We start from the raw sequence: 17,293 nt of genomic DNA, 5'->3' as shown, positions 1-17,293 counted from the left end.
TGAGACAAGCTGGCACCCATTTCTATTTCTTAAGGGTATATACAAATTTGTCTTCCTCTTATCTAGATTTTTGACCCACATCTTCCATATATGAGCCATTTTATGGCAATACATTGGAGGGAAGGTTCACCTTCCCAATAGCCTTTTCTTCCTATTCAACAGAGAGGTCAAAGAACTCCCCTATCAACAATGAATGGTGGCAGTGTATTATCTGCAAAGGATCTCACTTATTTTCTACAGTTGTTTTGTAGGCTGTCAGATTTGCTAGTCTTGATGACTTAAAGTCAGACAGCTTTCCAATGTTTTTCTATCTTATGTTTTCCTGGGACATCAATATTTTGTAGCAAGACTATTCCATTTCAAAAGGAAATCTGATGTTATACAATAGCCTTTTCTTCTCTCTATTTACTTCTTAACTGAGGCATCACTAGACAGAAGGTGTCCTTTATCTGGTCTCTCAGTCAAATGATGTATTAGTAATGAGTCACCACAAATGTTCTACTTCCATGATCACTGAAATTGCTTTATTTTATCATAAGTTCCTATCATTGTCTGACATGTCTTAACCTATTCTTTATTTTCACCATGACACCATGAGTCCAATTCTTCTATGTCTCCAGACTTCCTCAAACTATCATCTCTATTCTGGTTTCACATTCTTCCCTTCCCAGTGTCAATCCTTTAGTAAATCAGTTCAGCTTTAAACTAACTCCATTCCAAAATCCCTTGTTCATTTGCCCTATCACAGCTCATGCCTTGGCAAACCCAACCCTAAATTACTAACACCATCTATCACCTTAGCTGTGACTCACAAGTTTTAACAGATCTAGAGGAAATTATGCCACCGTCTACTAAAAATTCATATTATCTAATCTTAACCAAGTTTTCACCACATCAAGGACTTTTGTTGTTCAGTTATTTCAGTCATAACTCTTCATGACCCTATTTGAATTTTCTTGACAAATATATTGGAGTGCTTATCATTTCCTTCTCCAGCTCATCTTAAAGATGAGGGTACTGAGGCAAAAAGGATTAAGTGACTTGCCCAGGATCACACAGCTAGGAAATGTCTAAGGCCAGATTTGAACTTGGGAAAATGAGTTTTTCTGACCTTAGATGCAGCACTCTATCCACTGAACCACCTAGCTGCATATTTCAGGGACTTTTACAACTTCCTATTTGATTATCACATTATCCACATTGATTATTCTAAACTTACCCTTCTCAAGCTTTCCATACTACTTTCTCTATGCATCCTCTCCACTGACAATCCTACTTTATACTTTACCAAGAAAATAAATGTTTTTGTAAATAAACTATATTTACCCCTTCTCTATATCTCATAATTTCTTATCATTTTTCTTTTTTCCTCCTTTACTCAAGTGTTTATTGACAAACTAGTCTTTCTCACCAAGGTCAAATGCCAAACATATGCCATTAATTCACTCCCATCTCATCTTCTCCAGCAGATTATTCCCCATAATCATCCCATCTTTCTCACTAATTTTCAATCTTTCCCTTTCTACTGTTTCATTCTCTGTTGCATATACCCTTACCTCAATGATCCCTTCCTTTAAATACCTTCAATACCCACCATAATCTGCACTCATAATCCCCTCCCGTGAGCCTGATTTCCTCATGGTTCTCCGAACATAGTATTTTCTTTCAGTTTTTTCAGTTTTAGTTCTGCTCTATTTATACTGGTTCACTCCAGGGCCTAGGACCATAGCTAACATTTAATATTGCTTATTGACCAACTGAATAACTGGTAGACTTTTCTTGCAGCATTGAAATTGGATTATAAATTATCAGGCATACCAATGAAAATTGACCGGCTCTCCCTGGCCTAGATACTGGCTTCAGTAAATTTGCTGTACACAGTCCATGTGTACTTCAGAACGGACCAGTTTACTAGAATCCAGGGTAATCATTTAAAGAATGCCTTAATATAGTACATGGTAGGAAAATCTAAATACTCCTGCTCTCCTAACAAGGTGCCTATGTATACATTAGTATATATATGCATATATATGCATTAATATACAATTAGGTCTAATATGGTTGTATGGTTAGTGAGCACACCATTTCACAGATAAAAGATACCCCTATCTTCCAGGTAGTCAGTGGTTTTCATAAATAGAACTCTGAAGTGAAGACTATTGGATTCCCATAGTAAATGAAAACAAGATGTCTAATGGGATTCTACCAATTCCAATTCATGTCTCAAAGAGTTTTCTAAGCCCCCTGGAACTTTTCTATGACTCTTGGAAAATGTGGTGACACAAACTACTTAGAGATGGGGACAATCTCATTGCCTTTGGAGTGAGTCTACTGATAATGTTAGGTTGATTAGCAGCTTCTTGTCTAAAGCTATCAATAGAAAAATGTCAGTGTGCCATCTGTGAAAGCAAAGTTTGTATCTTTGAACCCATTCTCTCTGCAGGGGATGACAGGAGATATGTACAAGAACAGTAAGAACGGTGTCTGCTGTGTTCAGAGGAAAATGCTAAAATTTGAGTTGCTTCTATGGAGAGTACAAGCAACATCAAATCTGGGACAAGTCATTTAACCTTTATGTGCTCCAGTTTTCTGGGAGAATAACAGCACTTAACTAATAGGATTGTTGTGAGGATGAAGTGAGATATTTGTAAAGTACTTTGCACAACGCTCAGAACATAATAAATGCTTGTTCTTTTCCCTTTCCCTTCAGGTGGATGTTTTAATGAAAGTCATAACAGCCTGTAATTTCAAGTTGTTAAGAATGACCAAGATAGAATCTCATCAGTAAGCATTTAGTATAGTTATCAATAAGCAATAATCATTTATTAAATATCCCTTTGTGTAGGCAGTAGAGATACAAAGACAAATAAAGTGAAAAAGTAGCTGCCCTCAGGATGTTATTAGGGCAGTCAATCTATACATACATGCAAAAATATATACATGATATATATACAACATTGGTACATGGGAATGGAGTTGGGGTTGGGGAGAATGAGACACTAGCAGCTATATAGGAAAGTCTATATAGAAGACAGTGCTTGAGCTGTCTTGAAGAGAGCTACATATCCCTACATACTATATATTCTGTTAGAAAGGGAGTAAATTTCAGGCATGGGAAGGTATGGAAAGGTATGGAAGTGGAGCGCCATATATGTGAAGAATAATGAGGATCAATGTAACTGAACCTTAGTTTGCATAAAGAAAAATAATAAAGAATGATACTAGATGGGAGAGTTCTCCTAATGCCATTCCGAAAATGACAAACTAGATTACAATAACCTAGTCTTGACCCTCTCCTTTGCACATGCTCAAGAGATCTATCTGTTCTTGATCATTAGTATAATGAGCAGGGTGGGGAAACATATAGGAACCAATGTATCAATTAGATTTGTGAGCCCAGTCTATGATTGGCATGAATGGGGCAGGGACAAAGTCTTTCAAAGTGCATAAAAGAGCTTGTATGTTGAGATTTCCCCGGTCCTCTCTCCCACCATGAAAAAGGTGTGCCATTTTGTTAAGATATCTTAATAAAAACCATTTTAATCACTCTGGAAAAAAAAAGAATGATACTAGAAAGGTAGGTTGGGGCTAGATTATGAAGGGCTTTAAATGCCAAGCAATCTCTTTTATTTGCTCCTCATTTTAACACAAAGTTAATCTAGTTTTTCAGTGATGAGGTCAGACATACTTTTTTTTTTTTAGGTTTTTGCAAGGCAAATGGGGTTAAGTGGCTTGCCCAAGGCCACACAGCTAGGTAATTATTAAGTGTCTGAGACCAGATTTGAACCCAGGTACTCCTGACTCCAAGGCCGGTGCTTCATCCACTACGCCACCTAGCCGCCCCAGGCATACTTTTTAGGATAATCATTTTGGTAGCTATCGGATAGATTGGTAGTGGCACAAGATCTGATGCAGGGAGACAAATTCCAGTGGCAGGGTTTTAATTAGTAATCCAGAACAGAGGTGATAAAAGCCTCTTCTAGGCTGTCAGACATATGGGAAAGGAGATGAGTATAGTTGAAAGAAATATTACAGAGGCTGAATAGAAAATATTTGGCAATTGATTGGATATATAGGGAGAGAGGTAGTGGGAAGACAAAGATAGCATCCAAGTTATGAACTAGATCACTGAAAAATGATGGTGCCCTTAAGAGAAAATGGAAAGTTCAGAAGAGGGGTAGATTGAGGTGGGGATGGGGGAGATGAGAAAACTGTTTTGACTATGTTGAGTTTGAGATACTGCTTGTCCATTCAGTTCAAAATACCTAATAGTTGATGATTGAGTTCAGGAGAGAAACTAGGGTTGAATCTACTATTTTGTGGTTTGGAATTTTGGGGAGCAATGTTAAATGACTTGCTCAAGGTCACAGAGCCATCTGTGGCACAATAGTTAGAGCACTGGCCCTGGAGTCAGGAGATGGATTTCTAGATCTCATAGTCAGATGCATAAACCAATGGGAGAGGGAAATCACCAGGTGAGAAGTTAGAGAAGAGTAACATACTTTGAGGCACATTCAGAGTCTGTAATATGGATGGTGTTAAAAAAAACAGACTGAGAAGGAGAGTCAAGTCGATGGACAATTTCAAAGCATATGAACAGAAGGTTCTCAAAAGAAAAAAAAATATAAGCTAACAATAACCATATGAAAATAATGCTGCAATTTTTAAAAAATTTGCAACTCTAAGGTCCCACCTCCTTTCCATAAGATTGGCAAAGATGAAACTCAAGAGTAAAACTGGCAATTGTTGGAAGGATAGAGAGAAAACTAGCACAATAATATATTGTTTGAGGTGCCATGAATGGGTTCATTGTGTGACTTTAGAAAAACAAAAGGATCTGACAACACAATATTGTTATAGGACTTCTTTTATTCTGACAGAATTGGATGGTAAAGGTGTGCTTATTAATTGAGAATGATCTAACAAGTTATCACTAATGTAATAGAAATGATGAAAATCCAGTTTCAGAGAAACTTGAGAAGACATTTTTAACTGATATAGAATAAAGTGAGCAAAACCCCACTAGCAAATTTTATAATAACAACAGTCATATAAAGAAAAACTACTTTGAAAGACTTAAGAACTCTAATCAATGTGACAAACCAGTACTATTTCAGAAGACTGATGATGAAGCATGCTACCTATCTCTTGTCAAAGGACTAAAGTTATATAATGACACATACATACATATGTGTATATATAAATATATATATGTATTTAGAAAGAATAAATGTGACTATTTTATAACTATGTAAATTTTACAAAGCTTTTCTCCCATTGTCTTGGGACATGAGGAGGTACAAAAGAATAGAAGGGAAGGAATCTACTAATAGGAATGCTTCCCCACCAAAAAAAAAATAGAAAAAAAATGGAAAAAAGGATCACTGAACCATTTTAAAATGTAAGCAAAAGGAAGCCCAGAATGAAATACAGATAAATATCTCAGAAAGTTACATTTTGAGCTTATTATATACTTACAAGGAAAAGCAAGCTGTATGAAATAGAGATTTGTGGTTTCATGCTCAAAATTCTTTTTTATGTTTCCTTTGTACATGGGAATGCTCATATTTTTTGATGCTTGTCAAAATCTGGAATTTTAAAAAAACTTTCAAAAGAAAGGGAGGGAATAGGTGGAAGAAGAATCAAGAAAGCATGTGTTAGAAAAACCCAGAAAGGAGTCTCCTGGAGGAGAGATTCATCATCAGAGTCAAATGCATTAGGGTCAAATAATGAAGATGAGGATGAGAATTAAGATAAAGCTATGAAACTTAGCAATTAAGATATTACTGATAACTTGGAGGAAGAAATTTTAATTGAATTATGAGGTTGGAAACCAGATTGTAAAATGCTGAAAAATGAGTGGGTAGGGGAAAAGTGTATCTAATAGGTTTATATAGATATTTCTAGGAGTTTGGCTAAGGAAGGGAGGAAAACTATTGAATAATAGCTAGAAGGTCTAATGAAGATTTGATAAGGCTAAGGGAAACTTGGGTTTGTTTTTAGACAACAGGGAAAGAACCAGGAGATAGGAAGATATTGAAAATGTGATTATGAAGACAATATGATGGAGAAGATGGGAGGGGAGAGAATTAATACTCCATTTAGAATATTTCCCTTGAAGGTAGATCTTCCTCATTATCACAGAATGGAGTAAAAGAAGAAATAATAGAAGATAATGTGAAGAGCTAATGAGTGGCAGCCAGATGGTGCAATGTATAGAGCCCTGGCTCAGCTTTCATCAGGACCTGAGTTCAAATCTAACCCCAGACACTTGATACTTACTAGTTGGATGACTTTGGGCAAGTCATTTAACCCCACTGCTCCACCAAAAAAAAAGAAATTTTTTAAAAAAGAGAATTAGACAGAGGAGAAAAGTCAATGTCAATGATGAATGTCCTGATTTATATCATAATCATAGCTAGAATTTATCTAGCACTTTAAAGTTTGCAAATATTATCTCATTTTAACATTATAGTAACCCTGAGTGGTGAACGATAATATTATCCTCTTTTTTACAGATAACAAAACAGGCTATGAAAGGTTGAATTGCTTGTTCAGGACATCATAGTTAGTCAGTGTCTAATGCCAGATTTTAATTCAGGTCTTCCTGACGACAAGTCTAGCACCTCTATCCTCTGCTTCTTCAGAAAGCAATTGTGAAGCAAAATAAAAATGAGAGTAAGTAAAGGCTGTGGTAGGCTACAGACTGAATGCTATCTCAAGGACAAAGAAAAAAGTGATCAATGAGAGACAAAAATCATATATCAGATAAAACATAGTCTTTGATGGGAAGGATTCCCAATGAGCAGAGAAGAGCATAGACAGTATTTCAGACTAAGAAAAGTCATGAGCAAGGCATTGATAAGAAATGAGACAAATATTGAGATATGGGACTGAAAGGAAATGAGACAATGAAGAGTCCAGTCTGGCTGGAGCAGAGGCTACATAATGGATAATAGAAAAAAATAAAATTAAAGATGGGGATTGACAGGGAATGTTAGATGATACAGGGCCCTGAGGCATCAGGGTTTAATAGAGTACTACACTTAAAGAAAGAAAAATCTGGATTCAAATCTCATCTTTGATACTTACTAGCTATTCAAAGAAGTCACTTAAACACTGTTTCTTCATCTGTAAAATGGGAACAAAAATAATAGTGTTTATCACCTGGTTTGTAAGAATCAAAAAAAAGACAATTTATGTAAAATGCTTTGAAATTCTTAAAGCACTATAAAAATTTGAACTATAATTATTGTTGTTATTGATGTGTACCATACTGAGGAGTTAGTGCTACAATGGAGTTGAATTAAAGCACAGTTTATCTCAACAGCAAAATTAAGGATTATTCAACTAGTAGTGGAAAATGTCCAGGATTTTTGTTGACCTTCAGAGAGTTTATGGCTTGCCCCATGCTGGAGTATGCCTTTGTTTTGAATTAATTATATGCTATCACCTGAAGTATGGGTATGGGTCACCTTTACTTTCCCTACCAGAAATCACTGTGGTTGGCATAGTGCCCTAATCTATAAGCCATGAGACCTTTTATGTTCCATTGGATGAAGAGAGTGTGCAAAAGACTATGAGCAGGAACATTAAAGATCCTTTTGATTAAACCTAGTGAAAAACAAAAGCAGTGGGATTTTTTCCCCTAATCTAGTATAGGTTGAATATGAACTAGGTTTTGCCCATTATACACTTAAGGCACTGTAAACCAATGCACAATGAGAGTGACCCACAGTTGGCAAAATTGTAAAATAGGTGAAATTATGTTTTGCCTTCTATAACTCTTCATCATCATCATCACCCTCTTTCTCCTTTCTTTTTCCTTCTTTTTCTTCTTCTTTTTGCTTGGTAACTTTGTCTCCCAGCCTTCTAAGACCCCATTCCCCTCATGCTGCTCCACTCTGGAGCTTCGCTGATTCACAGTAAAATATAACTCAATGGGATATATTCTTTTAAAATAGGATATAGAAAGGACAAGCTTTATTCTAAGGTATGAGTTTTCAATTATGGAATTTCAAGCACTGTGGTACCTAAAAGGGAGGGACTCCTGGGGACAGGGAGGTTATAGCTATGCACCCCAAATTGTTCTATAGTTGACTACCTACTCTGTCTATTTACAAGCCTTGCTGTATATAACTCATGTCTCCTCTATTCTGAAGCAAAAACAAAAAGCAAAAAAAAACCTCTTACTTGTCTTAGCATTTCTTAACTATCATTCTAGATCTCTCCTTCCTTTTACAGCTTAAGATTCAGATAAAGGAACACCAGCTACCTGCTACCATTCACTCACTGATTTCTATATTTTGAGTCCATTAATTTACTGTAACTGCACTTTTCAGAATTTTTAGTAGTCTCTAAATTGCTAGATTTGATACCTTCTCCTAGTCCTCATCCTTCTCAGCCTTTCTGAAGTATTTGACACTATGAACCTCCTCCTTTTTTTTTGCTTCTGTATATTTCCTTCTCCTTCATTATGACACCATTCTGTTGAAATTCTCCTACTTATCTGATTAGTCTTTCTCAGTCTTCTTCACTGGTTCCTACTCTTCCTCATCCCTAAGTAAAGGTATCTCTCAAGCTCTGTCCTTGGGAAGCTTCTCTTTCTATTCATGGACCCTTGATAATATCATTTAGTCCCATGGCTTCAGGGACCTCTTCTTTTTAGTTCACATCTAAATCTGTGTATGCACATCCAACTCCATGAGATGTATCCCTGTACATCCAACTCCAATACAATTCCTTAAGCTTCAGTACCTTATAATTACCACAGCTACTGATCTCTTCCACAGTTTTCCATTGCCTCCTCAAATTCAGCAGGTCCAAAATTGAATTATCCTCTTTTCCTTTAAATCTGCACTTTTTCCCTAGTCTTCCTGTTGCTGTTGTTGGACCCACCAGTCATTCAGGTATCAAATATTAAGTCATGCTTGACTCTTTTCTTGCCCTCAAGATTCAATTAGTTACCAAATCCTGTTGATTTCATTTCTAGAATATCTCTTGCATGCATCCCATATCTCTATTTACTTGGCCACCTCTCTAGCTCAAGTCTTTATCATTTTTCACTAAACTCTTTTAATAGCCTTTCTCTGGTCTTCCTACTTCTAGTCTCTCCTTGCTCTAATTTACTCTCTTAGAACTACCAAGATAATCTTTCAAATGCTCAGATATGATCAAATCATTCATGTGCTCAAAAACTTTCTGTAATTCTCTATTATCCTTTGAATAAAAACTCCTTAGCTGAGTTTTAAAGTTCTTCATAATCTTGTTCTTATCTATCTTTTAGTTTTATTTCACATAATTTCCCTTTACCTACCAAATTACATCAACCAAATATGAAAATAGATGCCTCCCAATAACAACCTTTTCCCTCTTTCCTTTTATGCCTTGGTGCAGATCTGAAGCATACTCTGCCTGATTAATTCTCTTTCTTCTTTCAAAGATCTGCTTAGGTACCACCTCTCTTTGAAGCCTTCCCTGATTCCTAGAGCTGAAGTTGATCTCTCTCTCTCTCTCTCTCTCTCTCTCTCTCTCTCTCTCTCTCTCTCTCTCTCTCCTCAAAGTTTTCCTTTACCCGTTTCATACTCTACTCTGTATCAGGTTATTTGTATACATGCAGTATCCCATTGCTGAGAGCAGGGACAATGTCATCTTTCACCTTTGGAACTTTAGTTTCTTGCACATGGTAAACATTTAATAGATGTTTAAAACTCTGGACTTGGAGTCAGAAAGAAACTTATTACTCTGTTTGCCTCAGTTTCCTCATCTGTAAAATGGAGATAATAATGCACCTACTTTCCAGGATTGGTGTGAGGCTAAAATAAGAGGATGTTTATAAATCACTTTGTAAATTCAAGTACTATATAAATGGCAATTGTTACTATTATTGTTGTTGTTATTGAATGTTTGATGAATTAATTTGTACTAGAAAATGATTACCTTAATGAATACCCAGTTGATCCTTTTATTCTAAAGTTACTTACCTGTGACCTTCAAGGCTCAGCAGATGATTCTCAAAGCTGCATATGGTTCTGATACACTTGGTTACCTTTAGGAGAGGCCAAGTGGTTGGAATTCCAGAGTCTTAGTGCCTTCAGAGATAATCTGCTCCAATTCAACAATTGAGGATGAAACAACAGTCGCCAGGAAACCTAATGGAACACACCAACATAGTCAACTGGAAAAAGAATCTGGAAAAAAGAGTATCTCCTATAAACCAATGGCTTTATAAATGAGACCACTTTTGACTTGACAAACTGGAAAAGGTAGAAGGAGCAAGAGTTCTGAATTCTAATCCCAATTCTGCCTGAGAGTCATTATGTAGTTTTGATTTACCTCCCATCTGTGTTCAGTGATTCTTTTTGTTTCCTAGCTATGAAAGCCTTCTTTATACAGAATTATTTCTTATGGCCTAAATGGTTGGAAAAAGTTTAACTTGATTTCTATCCTCATTAACCCATTCCTGTTACTTAAGGACAACAGAGCAGAGCTTCTTACAACAAATAAAATCACACTACTATTATGTGTATGAGTATTTTACTTAATGCATTAGATGTGTGTGTTCCAGAATAATTTTATGTCAGTAGAATTCTATTCAAGACAGATTTATTATGAATATTCTAAAAGAGAGGCAGCTTGGAATAAAGTGCTTATGTCTGAGTTGGAAAGATTCAGATTAAAGCCTTATCTCTTCACTTACTGGTTGGGTGATCCTGGATAAGTCTCCTAAATATGTCAAAGACCCAGACAACTCTTTAAGACTATATTATACAGGGCAACCAGGTGATGCAGTGGATAGAGAACCAGTTCTGGAGTTAGGAGGAACTCTCTGCTCTCAGAAATTTAATACTTATTTAGCTGTGTGACCTTGGGCAAGTCACTTAACCCCATTGCCTGGCAAAACCCACCACAACAAAAGAGATTATATTATACAGAGAAAGTGATGCATCTTCCTTGGCACAGGAGTTTCCCATTCCAAAGGTTAGTTTAAAAAAACACGGAAGGAACAACTAGAGTGAGTGTGTGCAAAGGTAGAAAGAACACGAGTTAGATTTGGAAACCTTAATTTTGAATCCTAGCTCTCAGATTTCTGAGCTACATGACCACTGACAAGTCAATTAAAGTTTCTGTGTCTTTGTCACTTGTTCAGTCATATTCATTTGATTTTTTCAATTTTTGTAGTTTTTTTTTAAAAAATGTTCATATATATCAGTTTATCAGTTGATTAGACATAAAATTAAAGACATCTGAAAAATTTATTAAAAGAATTCTAATATTGATCCTCTGCTCCCTAAAGTAATTCAATATTCAAATAGTCAAAATAATGGTTAAACAATTACCAGTCAAAATCTAAATCTAAATCTGAAATCTGCTCCTGCTTTTATTTTAAAGGAAATCAGTTGTGGTGGTGCAGTAGATAGAGCACTAGTCTTGGAGACAGGAAGACCTGAGTCCAAATCCAGCTTCAAACACACTAGCTGTGTGACCTTGGGCAAGTCACTTAATGCCTTTTGCCTTGCAAAACCTAAAAAAAAAAATTAGATAATATCTATAATATGCTTAGCATAGTGTCTGGCACATAGTAGATAATTATAAATGCTTCTTCTCTTGTCTTTATTTCCTACTCTTAGATTCTGTGATTATTTATAAAAAAAAGATGACTCTATTTAATCAAGCATTTGTACAAAATTTATGCAGATATATGAGTTATATGCAACTTAACCAAAATAGCTAGTTAAAGAAGGAATTTTGGTTTATGGAATATGCTCGGAACCACCAGGTACCCCATACCAAAATCATTTATTTTCAGAAAATTAGAATTTATTTCAATTTGGGGGGAAGGTATTACATTTGTATTATATGCAGACACTATGATGGGGGAGGGGGGATTGAGGACAAAAAAATTATGTAAGTCATAGTTTTTTTTAAAATAAAAAATCTTTGATTTTTCTTTCCCTCTCATCTGCCCTTTCTAACCGCCCCCCCCAAAACCATGTACAAACTATGCATAGTCAAGCAAAACAAATTCTCCCACAGGTCATGTTCATTCTTATTCTGCACATTTAATTAAGGAATAATTCTTCACCCCAAGGTGGTTGTTGTAGTTATTTTGCAGTTGTTCAGTCGTGTCTGACTCTTTGTGACTTCATGACCCATCTCCCAGTGTCTATTCAAACTCATATTCATTGAACATATTAAGCAACTTCCAACTTGAGGGGTTCACCTTCCCAATGTCTTATCTCTTAATATCTTTTAATACTATCCATAGGGTTTTCCTGGCAAAAATACTAGAGTGTTTTATCATTTCCCTCTCTAATGGATCATCTTTTACCAAACTCTCCACTATTATCTTTCTGTGTGCATAGATAAGCTCACAGTTTCATTGAATTACCTAAACCCTTCCACCAGACATGGTGATCCAGGAGAGTGACCTCAAGATATTTATAATCAAATAGGTAGCAGTAAAATACACTTGATATCAAATCTTCCCTGACCATGATTTAATTATTGTTCAATGATTCAGGAACTCTCCCACTGAGATTAAATGAAAAGATCAATTTTGCTGTTTTGTTTTGTTTTGCCCTTTTCATATTATTTTCCTACTATCCATTGCACACCAGAAGTTGATGAATCTTCCAATCATAGAATTTGGGAACTGGAAGGAATCTAGGAGATTGCAAGAGATCAGTAATTTTCAATTTTTTTAATCTCAGGAAATCACTTTTACATTTTTAAAAATTAAGGACCTCCCTAAGGACTTTTTTAATGTGAGTTCTATTTATGGGTTTGTTTATAATTGTTTAACAACTAACTCTTTAAGAATATGTATGTGCAATATACAATTGTAAGTTTATCCTGCATTATTAGCAATTCCTTATCCCTTTCTTAAGTACAGACCATCAACAAACCAATAAATTTAGCCTTGAATTGTAGCATTTGCTGATTTTCAAGATGCTCACACTGAAAATTTTATAACCACTTCCTGTTTCATCTAGCTCCAGAGCATCCCTGGATATCTATCAATATTTGCAATATTAGAAATTAAAGCATCTTAATATTACTATGAAAATAGTTTTGATCACATGAACTCTCCCCACTTTGAGAATTACAAGTCTCGTCAAATTCCCTCATTTTAGAGCAGAGGAAAATGAGGCCCATAGGGATAATCTATTTGTCAAGATAACATGTATAATAATGTTGGGGACCACATGTTGGGACCATTGTCAGGAAATATGTCTCCTAACTCCTGGTCCATTACATTTTCTGTAATGTCACATTGTCTCCCAGGAGGATCAATTGTTGACATAAGGCTATTATCATGTCTTATTCATGTCACTATGGACCTTAATAACTATTGTTTAGGACCACAAAACAGAATCTCAGTTATTTGACTTTTCTGAGAAAATGGAATTTTACATTAAACCTGTGATCCTTTATTTTTTGCATAGTTGAATGTTAGTGGGAAAAATATAGTGGGAAAAAATAGTGGGGAAAATCTTAATGGTGATTTCCAACTTGGCAGAATTTACAACCTTTTGAAGAACTCAGAAAACTGAACAATTTCTGACCACTGCTCCTTTACCTTGCCTTCCTCTCCAACTAGTCACTGCCAAGTGTGAGCTTTGGACTGGGAAGAAGAGAGTAGAGGAGACAAAAACTAAAGGTTTATTAGAGAGAAGCTTTAGTATTCCTTAATGTTTCTCCCTTACCTTCTTCTCTTTTCTCCCCTACTCCTTTCTTCCCCTTTCTTCTTTTCTTTTTCCTCTCCTTGCTTCTCTTTTTCTCCCTTCCCTATATTTCTCTTCCAATACCCCTTCATTCCTCTCTTCTCCTCTCCTCTATTCATGTTCCTCCTTACTTCTTTTCTCTTCCCCCTCTTTTTCCTTAATCTCATTTCCTTCCCCTTTCCCCTCCCCTAATCACCCCTTTATCATCTTCTTTCTTATCATTTCCTTTCTTCATTGCACCACACTTTTTTCCTCTCATCTCATTTCTTCATGATTCTTTTTCTCTTCTCCTTACCTTCTTTGTCTCCTTGGTCCATTAATTTCCCCTCCCATTATCTTCTTTCTCTTACCTTACTTCTTTTGACTCACCTCCCCTTTCTTCCATTTCAATTGCCCTTTCTTCCTTCTATGTTTCTATAGTACTCTCTAAGCCCCATTTTTCCTCCTTTTATTAGCTCCAAGAGTTCTCCCTGAAGTGAATAGGCATTCTGGCCTTACTATGACTGCAGCTGCTGACATATTCCTTTTACTAGTATTGCAAGACACTTGGGGGAGCAGAGAATGGAAAGAATTCTTCAATGCAAAACCAAAGGAGGGAAAAAGAAGGGGGAGAAATTGAGGCATAAAAGTCCAAAGGGAGACAGAGAGAGAGAGAGAGAGAGAGAGAGAGAGAGAGTGGGAGAATCTGGATGGTAATCAATTGGAATGAATGATCTCTGGGCTGCAAAGAAGTTTCCAAAGGCTTGGTTATTTGTACTGGCAGAAAATTCATACAGCTCAGAAATATGGAATAAACCAATGATGTACAGCTGTGCCACCTATGGCCAGGCTCTTGCCAGATTTCATAGACTGTAGTGGGAGTGTGCAGAGCTTAAATGAGGCAGACCTCCAATGCTGGGGGAAATGGTACTATTTTAGTTTGGTATGGAGAAGTCTTCCCTCTGAATTCACTCTTTACTGTTGCCCTAAAGTGACTTTGGGAAACCCTGATCCATTAAAAAGAGCTGTATTCAGGATAAAGCATGACAAAACAAAGAACTTCTAGATTAAATCACACTCATGTGATGTGATTTGAAAGATTGCATAAAGTTTTCTCCCCTTCAGCTTAGTTACTTGTCTGCAGCCAGATGGCTCTGGAAGAGACAGTGAGGTTGGTGATTTTGTACAGCCTTCCTTCATTTAAATCTAATTCATTTGCAAGTTATGACATCTCCATTCTGATGCCAGGGTCCTCTTCAAGAAGAAAGGATAAACAACAACAACCTAGCCTGAATCACTGAATGGTTGTTGCCTTGGTCAAATTGAGACCTGGGAAAGACTCTACCTTAAAAAGGTCAAGGACTCCCACTGCAACAAGGGCCACCTCCAGTACTAATTTATATCTTGCCACCACTTCCAGATGACTCTGGATAAGAGAGTAAGCCTGGTGACTTTGTCCAGTCTCCCCTCATTTAAATCCAATTCACTTGCAAATCAAGATATCACCTTCCTGTTATCATGATCCTCTTCCAGAAGAACAAACAACAGTGACACCTGAAATTTTACCATCACAGGCTCCTTTCTTTAAGTTGGGATAGTAAAGAAAGAGGGACACTCCTGAGATCCTAGAAGCAGAGGGTAAAACAGAAATTGAAGGAATTCACTGGTCACCTCCTGAAAGAGATCCCAAAAGAAAAACTTCCAGGAATATCATAGACAAATTCCAAAACTCTCAAATCAAAGAGAAAATTCTAAAAGCTGCCAGAAACAAACAATTCAACTACCAAGGCTCCATAGTCAGGATTACACAGGATCTGGCAGCATCTACATTAAGGGCTCATAGGGATTGGAATATGATATTCCAGAAGGCAAAAGATCTTGGTTTACAAACAAGAATTAATTATTCAACAAAACTGAATATCCTCTTTCAGGGGAAAAGATGGACTTTTAATGAAACAGGGGATTTTCAAACTTTGCTATTAAAACAACCAGAGCTGAACAGAAAGTTTGATCTCTAAGTAAAGGACTCTAGTGAACCATAGAGGGGGTGGAAGAGAGGGACTAACTATGAGGAACTTAATGATATTGAAAACTGTTTGTATTCCTGCATGGGAAGAAGATATTGATAACTCATATGAACTTTCTCATTTATAAGAGCTGTTAGAAGGAGCATATATAGACAGGACATAGGAAGGAGAGGAATATAATGGTATAATATAATAAAAAGATGGAGTCAATAAGTGATAAAGGAAAGTACTGGGAGGAAGGGAAAGGAGATGAAGAAGAAGCTAAGAAATTTCACATGAGAGTCAAGAAAAAGCTTTTTCAATGGAGTGGAAAGGGGAAAGGCAAGGGGGAATGAGTGAGTCTTCATTCTCATCAGAAATGGCTCAGAGAGGAAATAACATACACAAAAGGGTATAGAAATCTATCTGACCTTAGAGAAAAACGAGAAGAAAGGGATGGGATAAGGGGGGAATCGGGGGAGGGAAGGGGGGAATAGGTGATAGAAGAGAGGGAAGATTGAGGGAGAGGGTACTCAGATACAACACAAGTTTGGACAGGGCCAGGATAAAAGGAGAGAGAGAACAGAACAAATGAGAGTGGGGAGAAATAGAGCGGAGGTACAGCTAGTAATAGTAACTGTGGGAAAAATACTGAAGCAACTTCTCTGGCAAAATTATGATAAAGAAAGCAACTCACCTCAAAGAGAGAGCCATTGGAATCTGAACACAGAATGAAATAATTTTTTTTCCTCTCTCACTATTCTTGAGGTTTCTAATCTTCTTGAGTGGGGGAGGGGGGTTTATGATTACTCTTATGTTTACTCTTATAACACATTCAATTTAGACCAATGTATAGTATGGAAATAATGTAAAGACTATCAGACTGCCTTCTATGAGGGGAAGGGGGGGGGGGAATTGTAAAATTCAAAAACCTTACAAAAATGATAAGTAGAAATTACTATTGTATGTAACTGGAAAACAAATAAAATGTTGATTAAAAAATACAAAGTGCCTAGCAAATATGATAGAATGCAATTTTTATCAAATAACTAAACCTGAGTGCCTCTGGTCTGGTTATTTTGACTATCTTGATGGCCTATTCAGATTGTTACATAATTTACCTAATATATTTGTGGGACTATGGAGCAAATTAATTGATATTTCTGGGTTTAAGGTTCCTCTCTTATACAATAAGAAGATTAGAATAAAGTCTCTTCCAACTGTAAAAAAAGAAAAAGAAAGAAAGAGGGGTACTGTATTTTTCTATCTTTGACGTAAGTTCAGCTACCCCTTCCATATTGCAACTTTCTCCATCCTGGTTTTGCTATATCAATAGTCAGCATATGAAATTAGATGGAATTTTGGGGGAAGCTGAAGGTAACATGCAAAGACCAGCAGATAATACAGAGCTTAAGACAAAGTACTTAGTCCAAGTTTTACAATATGGTCCTGTAAAGATTTCATAAAGAAAAAGAAAAAATTCAGTTTTCTCTGATACCTATTTTCCAGATCTCAGGGGTACCATGCCCTTAACCTCCACTATGTAGAAGGGATAGCTAATATTATTTTAGAATCAGTCAC

At 36.3% G+C, this 17,293-nt stretch overlaps 1 protein-coding gene across 6 annotated transcripts in view; it reads right to left on the bottom strand.

Annotated features, from left to right (window-relative positions):
* KCNJ1 (potassium inwardly rectifying channel subfamily J member 1) overlaps positions 1-17,293 on the bottom strand; it is a 60,282-nt gene that overhangs the window by 15,313 nt on the left and 27,676 nt on the right. For 4 of the 6 annotated variants that reach the window (XM_074216346.1, XM_074216348.1, XM_074216345.1 and 1 more), the window contains 2 exons: positions 9,984-10,151; positions 7,093-7,131 (listed from right to left, as the gene is read on the bottom strand). The gene's annotated coding sequence lies outside the window, so the exon portion shown is untranslated. The remainder of the gene's footprint in view (positions 1-7,092; positions 7,132-9,983; positions 10,152-17,293) is intronic. The other 2 variants (XM_074216351.1, XM_074216349.1) reach the window with 1 other exon arrangement.

Source organism: Macrotis lagotis, chromosome 1 (genome assembly GCF_037893015.1).
Source record: "Macrotis lagotis isolate mMagLag1 chromosome 1, bilby.v1.9.chrom.fasta, whole genome shotgun sequence".
Lineage (NCBI taxonomy): Eukaryota > Metazoa > Chordata > Mammalia > Peramelemorphia > Peramelidae > Macrotis > Macrotis lagotis.
The sequence above is the reverse complement of the archived record's forward strand: the minus strand, read 5'-3'. Positions and strand labels throughout refer to the sequence as shown.